Source organism: Eutrema salsugineum, unplaced genomic scaffold, assembly GCF_000478725.1.
Source record: "Eutrema salsugineum unplaced genomic scaffold, Eutsalg1_0 scaffold_12, whole genome shotgun sequence".
Lineage (NCBI taxonomy): Eukaryota > Viridiplantae > Streptophyta > Magnoliopsida > Brassicales > Brassicaceae > Eutrema > Eutrema salsugineum.
In genome coordinates, this window is record NW_006256895.1 from 4,256,582 (window position 1) to 4,270,440 (window position 13,859).

The 13,859-nt window shown below is 43.5% G+C and overlaps 1 pseudogene; it reads left to right on the forward strand.

Annotated features, from left to right (window-relative positions):
- The first annotated feature begins 875 nt into the window (after window positions 1-875).
- LOC112089121 overlaps window positions 876-13,859 on the forward strand; it is a 112,674-nt pseudogene continuing 99,690 nt past the window's right edge.

Below are 13,859 nucleotides of genomic sequence, written 5' to 3' on the forward strand. Positions count from 1 at the left end.
AGAAGTTGCATGTGATCTACTATGCCAGTAGAACACTTGACTCTGCCCAAGAGAAGTATGCTACAACTGAAAAGGAAATGCTGGCAATAGTTTTTGCCTTTGATAAGTTCAGAAGCTACCTGGTGGGATCAAAGGTCATTGTGTATACTGATCATGCAGCCCTCAGATACTTGATGACCAAGAAAGATGCCAAACCAAGGCTGTTGAGATGGGTTCTATTGCTCCAAGAGTTTGATATGGAGGTGCTTGATAAAAAGGGGATTGAGAATGGTGCTGCAGACCATCTCTCAAGGCTGAGGATTGAAGAAAAAGTCCCCATAGATGATGCTTTGCCTGAAGAGTCTCTGATGGTGCTCCATTCATACTTGGAGTTTGAGGAAGTAGAGAGCATTCAAGAAAGGAGGATGCCTTGGTTTGCAGATATAGTGAACTATCTTGCATGTGGGGTGGAGCCCCCTGAATTGGATGCTTACAAGAGAAAAAAATTCTTCAGAGATGTCCAGAGATACTATTGGGATGAGCCCTACCTCTATGTTCTGAACAAGGATCAGTTATACAGAAGGTGTCTTGCTGAAGAGGAGATGCAACCTGTGTTGCAGGAATGTCATGGTTCTGCTTTTGGAGGTCACATGGGGGCATTCAAAACTGTAGCAAAGGTTCTTCAAAGTGGGTTCTGGTGGCCTACAATGTTCAAAGATGCCCAGTTGGTGGTTGCAGCTTGTCATGCCTGTCAGAGGCATGGGAATATATCTAAAAGAAGTGAGATGCCTCAAAACCCCATTCTAGAAGTGGAGATCTTTGATTGTTGGGGGATTGACTTTATGGGACCTTTCATTTCATCCTTTGGAAATCAATACATACTTGTTGCTGTGGACTATGTGTCCAAATGGGTTGAGGCCATTGCTTCCCCTACCAATGATTCCATGGTTGTAGTAAAGCTGTTTAAGAGCATCATCTTCCCAAGGTTTGGAGTTCCAAGGGTTGTCATTTCTGATGGAGGATCCCACTTTTTGAACAAGACTCTGGAAGGGTTATTGAGAAAGCATGGAGTTAAACACAAGATAGCTACTCCATATCATCCTCAAACTAGTGGCCAGGTTGAAGTATCCAATAGACAGATCAAGGCCATTCTGGAGAGGACTGTTAGCTCAAGCAGAAGAGATTGGAGCAAAAGGCTAGATGATGCATTATGGGCTTACAGGACTGCCTTTAAAACTCCAATTGGAACATCACCATTCAGTCTGCTATATGGGAAGAGCTGCCACCTTCCTGTTGAGTTGGAGTACAAAGCTATGTGGGCTGTGAAGTTTCTAAACTTTGATATCAAAACAGCTCAAGAGAAAAGGATCATGCAACTTCATGAACTTGAGGAGATCAGGAGAAGCTTTTGAAAGCTCAAAGATCTATAAGGAGAAGACCAAGGTCCTGCATGATCAAAAGATTCTGAAGAGAGAGTTCAAGTATGGTGATTTGGTCTTGCTTTTCAACTCCAGGCTTAAGTTGTTTCCAGGAAAGCTTAAGTCTAGGTGGTCTGGACCTTTCAAAGTTCTTGAAGTGAGGCCTTATGGTGCCATTGTCTTAAAAGGAAAGAATGGTCAGGAATTTGTGGTGAATGGACAGAGAGTCAAGCATTACTTAGTTTCACAAGGGAAAGAGGAGGCTACAACAGTTCCTCTTCTTGATCCACCAGCCTGTTAAACAGGTTCTCAAAGTCAAACTTAGAGACTTTAAACAAAGTGCTCTTGGGAGACACCCCAAGCTTATCTTTGTACATAGTTCTTTTGGTTTCTTCTCTTTTCCTTTATGTTTTAGAACTTTTTGATGGGTTTTGTGAGTTGGTCTCAGGTACTAGGTGACCCTTGGAGGACATAACTTGTGATGAATGGAATGGAGCATGTGAGAGAGCTGAGAGGACTGTTTAAAGCCAGAAAAACTCGAAGAACGCCTCAGTGCTACCTAGGTGTGCGGGTTAGTGCATGAAGAACCCAGGCCGCAGCAAGACTCGCGATTTACTCCGGCCTGGGCGTGCTACCTGGTGTGAAAGAACCCTGGGCGCACAATACCTTGAGAAGCCCGAAATGTTTAAGTCCCATTTACTGCGGGATGGGTGTGCGGGTCAGAAGAGAGGGAGCTAGGTCGCACGTCTATTCGGAATTCACTCCGGCTTGAGTGTGCGACCTAGAAACATGGAGGCCAGGCCGCACAAAAAGAAGGGAGGCCAAAGAGTTTAAGTCCCAAAACCTGCGAGATAAGCGTGCTACCTGGAGTGAAAGAACCCTGGCCGCACAATACCTTGAGAAGCCCGAAATGTTTAAGTCCCATTTGCTGCGGGATGGGTGTGCGGGTCAGAAGAAAGGGAGCCAGGCCGCAGCAAGGTTCGGAATTTACTCCGGCTTGGGCGTGCGACCTAGAAGCGTAGACGCTGAGCCGCACCAGAAAGAAGAAGGCCGAAGGTTCTAAGTCCAAAACTGTGCGACCTGGTGCTGCGGCCTAGAACCCTGGGAGACTAAGTCGCACGATCATTCGCAATCTACTCCGAGATGGTCGTGCGACCTGGAAAGAGGGAGGCCAGGCCGCACTAAACAGGAGGAGTCCAAAAACGCCTAAGTCCAAACCTGTGCGACCTGGTGCTGCGGCTTGAAACCCAAGGAGGCTAAGTCGCACGATCATTCGCAATTCACTCCGAGATGGTCGTGCGACCTGGAAAGAGGGAGGCCAGGCCGCACTAAACAGGAGGAGTCCAAAAACGCCTAAGTCCAAACCTGTGCGACCTGGTGCTGCGGCTTGAAACCCAAGGAGGCTAAGTCGCACGATCATTCGCAATTCACTCCGAGATGGTCGTGCGACCTGGAAAGAGGAGGGTTAGGTCGCAGCATGAAGAGAACGGCTAAGGAGCCTAAGTGACAAAACCCTGCGGCGTGGGCGTGCGACCTAGAAGCATAGGAAACTAAGTCGCAGCAAAAAGAGGAACGGCTAGAATGCCTAAGTACCGAGTGCTGCGGGATGGTTGTGCGGATTAGACAGAAGATGACCAGGTCGCACAAAATTATTTCCGGTTTTACACCGAGACGGTCACACGGCTCGATCCCAACAGTTCCCGGACGCACAAAAGAGAGAAAGGAGGCCGGTCAATGAGAAAAGGATGGGTCAAAGCCTTGACTGGTCAAAATATATCTATTGACCACCAGTCCAAAGGCTTGACTCTACCCCACACTCTCTCTTCCTTACTACAAACCCGAGTTTGCAACTCTCTCTCTCTCTTTTCTCTCCATTGTTTTCACCATATCTCTCTCATTTCTCCACCAAAATTGTTGATTCAAAGTGCTCTGAGCTCGTTTTTGAGTTGTTAACATCATCCTGATTGCATTTCGAACTCGTTGCATCTTAATCCCAAGGTATTTCATCCTGTTAAAATTCACCTCTTTCCATATTCTTCAATGGTGATTTTTGAACTTTAAGGTGTGGAATCGATTTTGATAGGTTGTTTTAGACCTTGGGATTATTTTTATAAATGCTAGGGTGCTAGATAGTCTTGGAAAACAGAGCACTTTGTTTGTAATTACCTGTTCTTGAATTTTGAAAATTGTTGCAACAATTGTTTTTCAAAATTTTGAGACTTTTGTGAGGTTTATCCTTGTACTAACAATATTTTTTGAGAATCTCTTGGCAGATGACTGAAAGAACCAACTCTTTGGCCAAGAAGAAGGGCCCTGCATCAAAAGGCAAAGGTTTGGTCTCAGGAACTTCAAAGCCAAGAAACAAAGGTCAAGGTGCAAAGAATACCACAAAGCAAGGAAAGTGTGATCCAGCGCCAAAAAGGACAAGGCCTGAAGGAAGAGCTTTGGTGGTTGCTTCTGGTTCCAAGAAAAAGGGGAAACAGTTGGCTGTGGTATCTGAGAGTGAACAGACTGAAAGTGACTCCAGCAGCTCAGCTGGTGGTTCCCAAGGCACCATTGAAGAGGGATCAAAGAAGTTCAAGACAACTGAACCAGAAACACTTGATTATCTGGCTAAGTTTCAGCAGATAGAGATCCAGCAAGGGAGATTCCCTGATTTGGACTTTCTGAAGAAGATTGGCCTCTATGAAGATGTCAAGACCTTGCTTGGGAACATGGGTGTTGAGTCACTTTTGGAGATGAGAGAAATCGCTTATGAGCAAGAGTCCCAAGAGTTCTTAGCCTCCTTTGAAGCTTTCATTTACTATCCAAGGGATTCAAGAATCATTCAAGGAGATGGACTTGGACATGTGGAGTTTACTGTGAAAGGGAAGGAGTATTCAGTGTCATTCAGAGAATTGAATAAGATCTTTGGGTTTTCAGCACCTAGAAATGAACTTCTCTCCAACCAGGTCAATCTCAGAAAAGATGAGATCCAACTTCTATGGAGATCAATTGCTTCTGGGAAGTACACAGCTGGAACAGCAAAGGCCTCTTGGATAAGGAACCCAGTTCTGAGATATGTACACAAGATTCTCTCTCACAGCTTTTACTTCAAGATTGATGTTGGAAGAGTTCACAAGGGAGATCTGATGCTTCTTGGTGTAGGGCTGAGACCGCTGATGCCAACACATGAAGATGGGGAACCCTATGAAGGGTATGAATACCCACTTTGCCTTGCATCTCAATTAGCAAGGTCTTTGATGTTCTACAAAAAGTGCATGTGGGGTTCTACAAAGCAAGATGCAAAGCTGACCCATGGATGGGTGGTAACAAAGATCTTGAAAGCCATGGGGTACAGATTCAAGGAGAACAAGGCAAAGTTTGATCTGATTAATGAAGCACATTTGTGTAGGATTGGCTTTCTCCAAGGAAGAGTGGGTACCAAGGTAGTCTACAACTTCAAGACACTCATCAGTGAACCAGCCCAAGTTCTCCTACCCAATCCCTCCATCACCACAGTCCAAGTTAAAAGGAACATTCACTTCTTCTTGCTGAAGGAAGAGCTGTACAATGTCCAAACTGATCCACCAATCCTCACATACAAGCAAGCTTGCAGAGAAGAAGCCTCAAAGGGAAAGAAAGCAACCGCTGAAGATGCTACCACAAGTGCAGCTGGTGCTCAAGATGATGATCTGCCCCCACCTCAAAAACGTCTTGGTGGAAACAGATATCACTTTGATGATTACAACTGGGAGGAACCAGGCACTTCAGGGTTCAGAGCTCAACAGAAGATTGGTATTCTCCAACAATGGTGCAAGTACCAAGACAAAACCATCCACAAGATGGCCAAATGCATCAAGGAGATGAAGAAGAGGATCAAGAAGCTTGAAACCCTTGCAAAGGTGGAGCTCCAGCACCGGTTTCACCAAGGAACAGAGAGGAAGTTGGGGAGAGTTCCATGAACTGCACAGCCTTGGTCACATATGGAACCACTTGGGTAGATCTTGACGACGGAAGTGATGAAGCCAGCCACCATTCTTGGGAAACACCGTCAGGCCACACATCGAACCCCTCCTACTCATTGGCGTCCGATTTCAACAGCCACTAGGTACCACTCAAAACCTTGTAAATAGCATGTAGATTTTCTTTCTCTTTTGCATTTTGCCTGTTTGCTTTGGTTTCACTTCTTTCTCATACTTTTATAACACAAGGGACTGTGTTATCTAAGTGTGGGGGAGGAGTTTTATCCTTAACTAATCATGTTTTCTATTTTCTTATTTTACACTTTGAGTCTTGAGTCACATTCTAGTTGCATATTCATCTAAGTACATATAAAAACCAAAAAAAAAAAAATGGAAAAATCTGAAAATTTTACACAAAAAAAAAATGATCATGTAGTTGCATTCTCATTTTTAGGATTGAGTCTAAATTGCATTTGCATGTAGGTTGCATCTTGCAAGGAGTAATGATAGGTTTTCTAGAGAGTACATCACTTTGAGAACTTGAATTGAATATGCTTGTGAATCTTTTTCTGTGCTTGCAAAGTCTGAAATGATTTGAATCTGAGAAGCAAGTTTGAATTGAACTCAACTCTAATTAAGTGGGAACTTTGAACCTGACTTGAAAATATCTTGTGATGCATTGTTTGAAAAAAGCTTGTGGATACCAATATACATACTTGAGCTAGAACCACTGTTTTCACCACTCTTTTCCTTAGCTCAAGTAGCTGAATCCACATCAAGGATCAGTTCCCATACCTTGAACCCATCCTTCTTTTAAGCCAATGTTTGTGTGTGAATTGAAAGGCCATCTTGGATCAAACTTAGCAGAAAGTGTTAGGTTTAGAGCGACAAGGGCAAGTCTCATTGAGTGCTGTGTTCCAACATCAAGGAACTGAGAGTTTTGGCGAGGATTAAGTGTGGGGGAAAAGACTCTTTGGTGAGTGGAAAAAGGTGAGATGAGTGGGAAAGAGAGAGTGAAAATAACTAGGGGAATGAAAGAAAAAGAAGTCAGTCTTGGTGTTTTGAGAAAGTAAGCTCTGGTTTGTTGAAAAGAAAGAGTCTAGTCTCTAAGTGAAAAAGGAAGAAAAGAAGCCAAAGGCTCAAATGTTTTGTTAAGAAAGAAAGAAGAGGCTAGAAGTTGTAAAAGAAAAAGAGCTGTGTAAAGTTTGAGTTCCAAGACTTGAGAGGAAAAGTGAAAAGTGAATCCCCTAGTGAGAGGAAAATGAGAGTGAAAAGTGAGGATTTTTGAGCAAGTGAGGAAGCTTTGAGTAGAGGGTGGGGTGTGATGAGTCTATGCCCTTGTATGCATAGGTTGCTTTTTACCTTTAGCATTCTGCCAAAGTTTGATCATTCATAGAGAGATCCCTTTGCTGCATTTAACCCACTTGAACACTGATGAGATCATTTTAATCTCATAGCCTCTCCCTAGCCAAGCCAGCTTGTTTAAACCTTGCATCATGAGATCCACCTGATAAAAGCTTAATGAATGTGAAAGAGTTGAGAGAGAGATGAACTTGTGGAGATTCCTTGCTGAGTTGATATATATCTGAGTATGACTTTGCATTGCATAATTGAGCATGAACTTGAGTTCTCATTGTGATCACTTCTCTCAAAAAGAAAATGTGAACTCCCATTGCATACAACCTCTTTCTCTCATTTGCTCTTTTTGCTTGAGGACAAGCAAAGGACAAGTGTGGGGGAGTTGATATGTTCATAATTTGCATCATTTAGGTTGCATAAATCATTCCAAATCATGTTTTATTTCATGCATTTTAGGTCCTTAGGGTTTGTTTTAGAACTTAGGAGATGCATTAGGTCCCAATCAGTCTATTGCATGTTTTGAGTGTCTATCAGGTGAATGTGGAGCTGAAAAGATGAATCAAGGAGGTGGAATGGTGAGCAAAGCTTGAAAAAGTGGAAAAATTGGGTCCTGGGAGATTATCGGCCATTCTCGCTGGCCAGGAAGGTTTTACCGGCCATTTCCATGTACCGCGGGAAGCTTTACCGGCCATTTTCATGTACCGCGAATGAAGTGTATCGGCCAAAATCTCCGGGTATGAACGTGTCTCAGAAATCGCCTGTCCGGGGAGCCTTCCGGTCCGATTCAGACGGCGGGTGCTTCATAGAAGTTGGAGAGCATTGCATCACGGTCTCTTAGCAAGTGGAATCGTGGAATTCGGACGCGTGAGCAGAGAGATAAGCTTGTCGGAAGGAACCCCAGTCTCGCAGGTATTCCGGACCGAACAGATCAGTCCTAAAGGATGCGAAGGACGGTGCACTTCCAGGCCGATTTAGTTTCCGGGTCCTTCATGAGAACCAGAGACATTTGAGTCTTCTTTCCAGAACGTCCAAGAGCATTCAATTCGGATCTATGAGCAGAAAGATACACTCTCCGGAATGGACACATGTCTAGACGCCTCTCTCTGGTCGCGTACATGCACTGCAAAGATGTGCCCTCCAGGAAGCCTTACACTTCCCAAGCACCGAAGTTTCCTTCACCAAAGTTGGAGATAAATGAGTCCTCTGTCTTCAGCAACCGAAATAATTCAATTCGGACAAGTCTCATAGGAGTTACACTCTCCGGAATGCGAAGTGGTCTAAGCTGCTCTGGATGCTGCGAGATGGTCTTGCGACTTGGTTAACCCGCAGGCCTGAAGATGAACGCCTGAATGCTGATGCTGCGAGTTGATATGTGCGGGTAAACTATCACTGGAAGAGGTCTGAAGCTCAAGAGCAAGAGAAATGCTAAGTCCACAATCGTGCGACTTAGGCATGCGAGTTAGCCGCGCCTGGAACTATGCCGCACGATCACTCGCAAATCACTCCGACTTGAGCCTGCGACCTGGGTGCAATAGAGACCAACCCGCACAGTTTGTACATTCCCCAGAAACCGCCTTAGCCCTGCGAGTCGGAGAGGAAGGAGACCAAGCCGCAGCAACACTCGCAAAACACTCCTACTTAGGCGTGCGGCTAAGACAGGGCGATTCAGGCTTCACAAGACAAGTCTTCATCTACTGCGACTTAGGTGTGCGACCTGGGACATACTGGACCGACCCGCAGTAACTCCCACTTTATCCATTAAAGCCGGGTCAGGACCCGGTTTGTTCCGGGCTGACCCGGTTCGTTTTTAAGGAAGTATAAATACTTTTTAGGGTTTTTTGGGGGGAGAACTAAGTTTTATTCCCTTTGTTTCTTGCCTCTTTGGTGAAAAGACTCCATTAAGAAGAGAAATATCTTTATTTGAGTGTTTAATCAAGAGAGTTTAAAGAGATCTGGGTGTTTAAAGCTGTTTTCTTTTGAATCTATCATCTCCATCTCCATTTCTCATCATTAATCATGCTAATCTACTCAACTTGCAAAGGTTTAAGAGAGATTAGTATGATTAGTGAGTAGTCACCTTAATGAGGTTCTAGATGTGTAGGTTAGGGTGCTAAAGTGTTAGATTAGGAGTGCTTAGGGCTAGATTCATTGATTCATCTCTCTAAACAGCTGTTCTCTATGCTAGATCCTTGATAATCACTTGAGATCTAGATTCTGGGAATTTCATGCACCAAAAGTGTTTAATGAAATTCCTGAAAGAGTTGTGTTAGAGGTTTAAGTAATTTTTCATCATGGGAATGATTTGTTAAATGCTTGAATGATCATTAAGAGCTGTTTGTTAATGCATATTGATTCATGTTTCACAAATGGGAATTTGGTTTGAAAATGGATTAGTATAGGGGTTAATACCTTCATGAGAGGATTAACCTAGATTAGAGTTCTTAATCATTTGAATCATGTCTCATCATTGTCATTAGCATTTCTAGTTTAACACCAAGGCACCCTAACCAACTATCATGTCTAGAATCTCATGCCTCCATCATATCATATTCACATCATTTGTCATTGTCATTTGTCTTTAAACCTGTTTATGTTTATAGTTGTCTCTAGATTAATCAAAACCTATTCTTGTTTGCTTGAATTAAGAACTTGAACATATAGCTTAGTGTCTAACACCACATTTGGATTGATAAACCTCTTTGTGCTACATTGACAAGGGGATTGATAGCCCTGAGACCATAAAAAGTCGTGTCTATCAACAGGTGATCTTCTCAGACATGATTATTGGAACAACAAACATGATGAACAGAAAGCAATAGATTAAATCGAAATAGATAAAGGGGTTCGAAATCTTCTCTCTAAACGAACAGAGTTCAGACTCATCTCCCCTAGCTCTCAAAATCGTCCAAAGCAAAAACTCAGAGTATCTCTCTCTCAAAAATCTAAGGTCTCGATAAAAAGGATATAAAAATCCTATATATATCTCTAAAACACGTTTTGGGCTTCCTTGAAAACGTTTGGCCCCAACTCCTTCTTCAAATAGGAAACAAAATCGCCTTTTCCTTATTTCTCTGACAAGTGTCGAGTGTCACTCTCCATGGTGTCGAGCGACACTAAAGCACAAAATCCATACTTGACCAATTTGATCCTGATTAAACTCCAAAGTGCTCCAAAGTCTCCAGTTAAGCTCCAAACGTACCTATGACCTGAAAAGACTCCAAAAGACTCGAAAGACACTAAAAAGACTCTATAAATAAGACTTATACCATGGTTAAAAACCATAAAAACCATGATATATCAACTCCCCCAGACTTAGCATTTGCTTGCCCTCAAGCAAACAGAACACCAAATAAGAGAAAGAGGTTTGAAAACACGGAGACTCAACCTTTCATAGGAGCATCGCTTTGACCGATCACCCTGCAACTCAACTACTGCTTCATCATTCCAAATCGAACCACCATGTACTTCTCCGCAGACATTCACAGCTTTCCAGATTAAGTCCTAAATTCCACAACATTGTCCATAAACCCTCATCGCTGGATCTCACTGATGATTCAGATGCCAAGAACCTTCTAGATTCTTTCCCCTACTATACTCAAACAAATCAGCCATACAATCTTTGGTATTTTTCTCTCCCCCAGACTTGTTCTTTCCGCACATTCATCATCTTTTTCTTTTCTCCTTTTTATGGCATATACTCGATAAGGGTAAAGCTACGAGTACTGATGGTGTTTGCCATCGAGTCCCCAAGTTGTCCCCTTACCTTGTATCAAAGGTTTTCAGCGAATAATGGGGTCATGGGAAACTTTCCTATCCCTCACTTCCTTCCTTTGTGTGATCATTCTAACTTAGAAGTGAAATAATGGGATCATTGGAAACATTCCTAGCCCTTCACTCCTAAGCGAAAATCATCTCAATCTTTTCGCCCTTTTTTTTTCTTTCTTTTTCTTCTTCTTAGCTCGTCACAGGGAGAGAAACACCAACATTAAATTTCACACAGGCTTTCATTGATCAAGTATGAACGAGGAATCAAGCTCTAAGGCATTAGTCACATCAACGAGTTAAAAGTGAAGTTCAGAACTTAGCCCAGGTTAGTGGATTCTGTTGGAAACATGGACGCCTCTAGTCAGCTGGTCAGCCTTTGGATTTTTCATTAGTCGGATCTAGACTGAATCTGCAGCAGTGGTCACTTAGATGAAAGGTCAGCACAATAATTCCAAGAAAAGCATCACGATCTCCAACAGGTTTTTACTCAAAAACGTTTTGACAAAACTGACTCTTAAGAAAAACAAAAACAATGTCAGCAACTACCTCTCCCAGACTTGAATAACACTGTCCCCAGTGTTATCGAGTCCTAAGTTGGCGAAACAAAAGAAAAGAAACAGAGAAACACAGGAAAAACGGAGAACTTACCTGGCTGCAATGATGGTGTCGCGCGACACTTATGATGGTGTCGTTCAACACTTGTTCTCTTCGTACCAAATTGCAGCAGACTAATCCGAATTTCTGGTTTGACTCCGGTTACTTGATTTCCTAAATTTCTTTTTTATTTTTTTATTTATTTTTTTTTGTTGAAACAAGATAACAAGTGACAGGCGACACCGATGGTGGTGTCGCTCGACACCAGCCTCTGTTTCACCTGAGACACGAAAAAGAAAAACGAAAATCAACTGAAACAAAAAGAGTTATATACAGACTCACCAGTGGATTGACTTCCACCAAGCGCTTGTTTAAAGTCATTAGCTTGACTTGATTTAAGCAGGAGGTGCACCGTCCAGAGGAACGATATGTCCATCCGGAATCTCAGCTTTGGCCCAGTAGTGTTTTACCCTTTGTCCATTCACTGTGAACTCCCTGCTGCCATCTGGTGTGAGGAGGACGATGGCACCATAGGGGCGAACCTCTTTGACTATGAAAGGACCTGACCATCGAGAACGAAGTTTACCAGGAAACAATTGTAGGCGAGAGTTATACAGGAGTACCTGGTCATTCGTTTCAAAGTGCCTGGAGAGGATTTTCGAATCGTGATATGCCTTAGTCCTCTCTTTGTACAGCTTTGAATTCTCGTAGGCATGGTGCCTGATTTCGTCCAACTCATTCAGCTGTATCAGTCTCCTTTCTGCAGCAGACTTGATGTCGAAATTCATCAGCTTTATAGCCCAGGCTGCCTTGTGTTCGATCTCCACAGGAAGGTGACAGGGCTTTCCATAGAGCAGGTGGAAATGTGTGGTGCCTAGAGGTGTTTTGAACGCTGTCCTATACGCCCAGAGTGCATCGTCCAACTTCGCAGCCCAATCCTTTCGAGTTTTACCCACTGTCTTCTCCAAGATCTCCTTGATCTGCCGATTCGACACTTCGACCTGTCAACTCGTCTGAGGGTGATAAGGAGTTGCAACTCGATGATGAACTCCATGTTTCCTGAGGAGTTTCTCGAAAATCTTGTTAATAAAGTGAGAACCACCATCACTTATAACAATTCTAGGCACTCCAAATCGAGAAAAGATGATGGTCTTGAACATCTTAAGAACCACTGAAGAATCGTTGGTGGGACTGGCAATGGCTTCGACCCACTTTGAAACATAATCAACAGCAACCAGGATGTACTTATTCCCATAAGAAGAGGGAAAAGGACCCATGAAATCGATACCCCAGCAATCAAATACCTCAACCTCAAGGATGAAATTCTGTGGCATCTCATGTCTTTTGCTGATCTTTCCTCTCCTCTGACAAGCATTGCACTGCGAGATGAAAGCATGTGCGTCGTGAAACATGGTAGGCCACCAAAAGCATGCTTGAAGAACCCTAGACACTGTTTTGAAGGTTGCAAAGTGTCCAGCATATTCAGATCCATGACAATGAAACAGCACCTCTGGAACTTCTGACTCTGCAATGCATCTTCTGTAAATCCCATCAAAACAGTGCTTGTACAGATATGGCTCATTCCAGAGATATCTCCTCAGCTCTCTCAGGAACTTCTTCTTCGCGTACCCCTTAGAGTTCTCAGGCTCAGCCTCTGCAGCGAGATAATTGGCAATATCAGCATACCAAGGACGTTGGGTGGCAGATACATCAGCTGAACTGATCTCAGGAAGTCTGCTTCGAATTTGAGAGGTCTTTGTGGTCGGCTGAGCAAGGTGTCGCGCGACACCACTAGTGTCGCTCGACACTAACGTTTCTCCAATTCGAAAAACCTGCAATTCTTCGTCAAATCTGCTCTGAAACCCAGTTTCCATATAGTATACATTCTCTTCTGGCAGAAAATCGTCTATGGGTACATCATCTTCAACCCTGATGAATGAGAGATGATCTGCCACCCCATTCTCAACACCCTTCTTGTCCTTGACCTCAATATCGAACTCTTGAAGAAGTAACACCCATCGCAGTAATCTCCGCTTTGCATCCTTCTTCTGCATCAAGTATTTGAGTGCAGAATGGTCTGTGTGCACAATCACCTTCGATCCCACAGCGAACAGCTCCTTCTCAGTGGTAGCATAATTCGTTTGAGCATCATCCAGAGTTCGACTGGCATAGTAGACTGCATGAAGCTTTTTGTCCTTCTTCTGTCCTAGAACAGCACCAACAGCAAAATCACTAGCATCACACATCACCTCAAAAGGCAAATTCCAGTCAGGAGGCTGCACGATAGGGGCGCTTATCAAAGAATGTTTGATCTGTTCGAACGCAGCAAGGCACTCATCTGTAAACTCAAATTTAGCATCCTTGCATAGTAGAGCAGTGAGAGGACGTGCAATCTTGCTGAAGTCTTTGATGAAGCGACGATAGAACCCTGCATGACCCAGAAAGCTTCTAACCGATTTCGCAGAATCAGATGGTGGCAAGCTCGTCATGACGTCAATCTTCGCGCGATCCACTTCGATGGCAGCTGCAGAAACCTTGTGCCCAAGCACAATCCCATCTCTGACCATAAAATGACACTTTTCCCAGTTAGGGACCAAGTGCTTCTCTTCACAGCGAGCCAGAACTTTGCAGAGATTATCCAGACAGTCCTTAAAAGATGATCCGTAAACTGAGAAATCATCCATAAAGACCTCCATGAAATCCTCAATCATGTCAGTGAAGATGGACATCATACATCTCTGAAACATCGCAGGAGCATTACAAAGTCCAAAGGACATCCTGCGATATGCGAAAGTGCCGT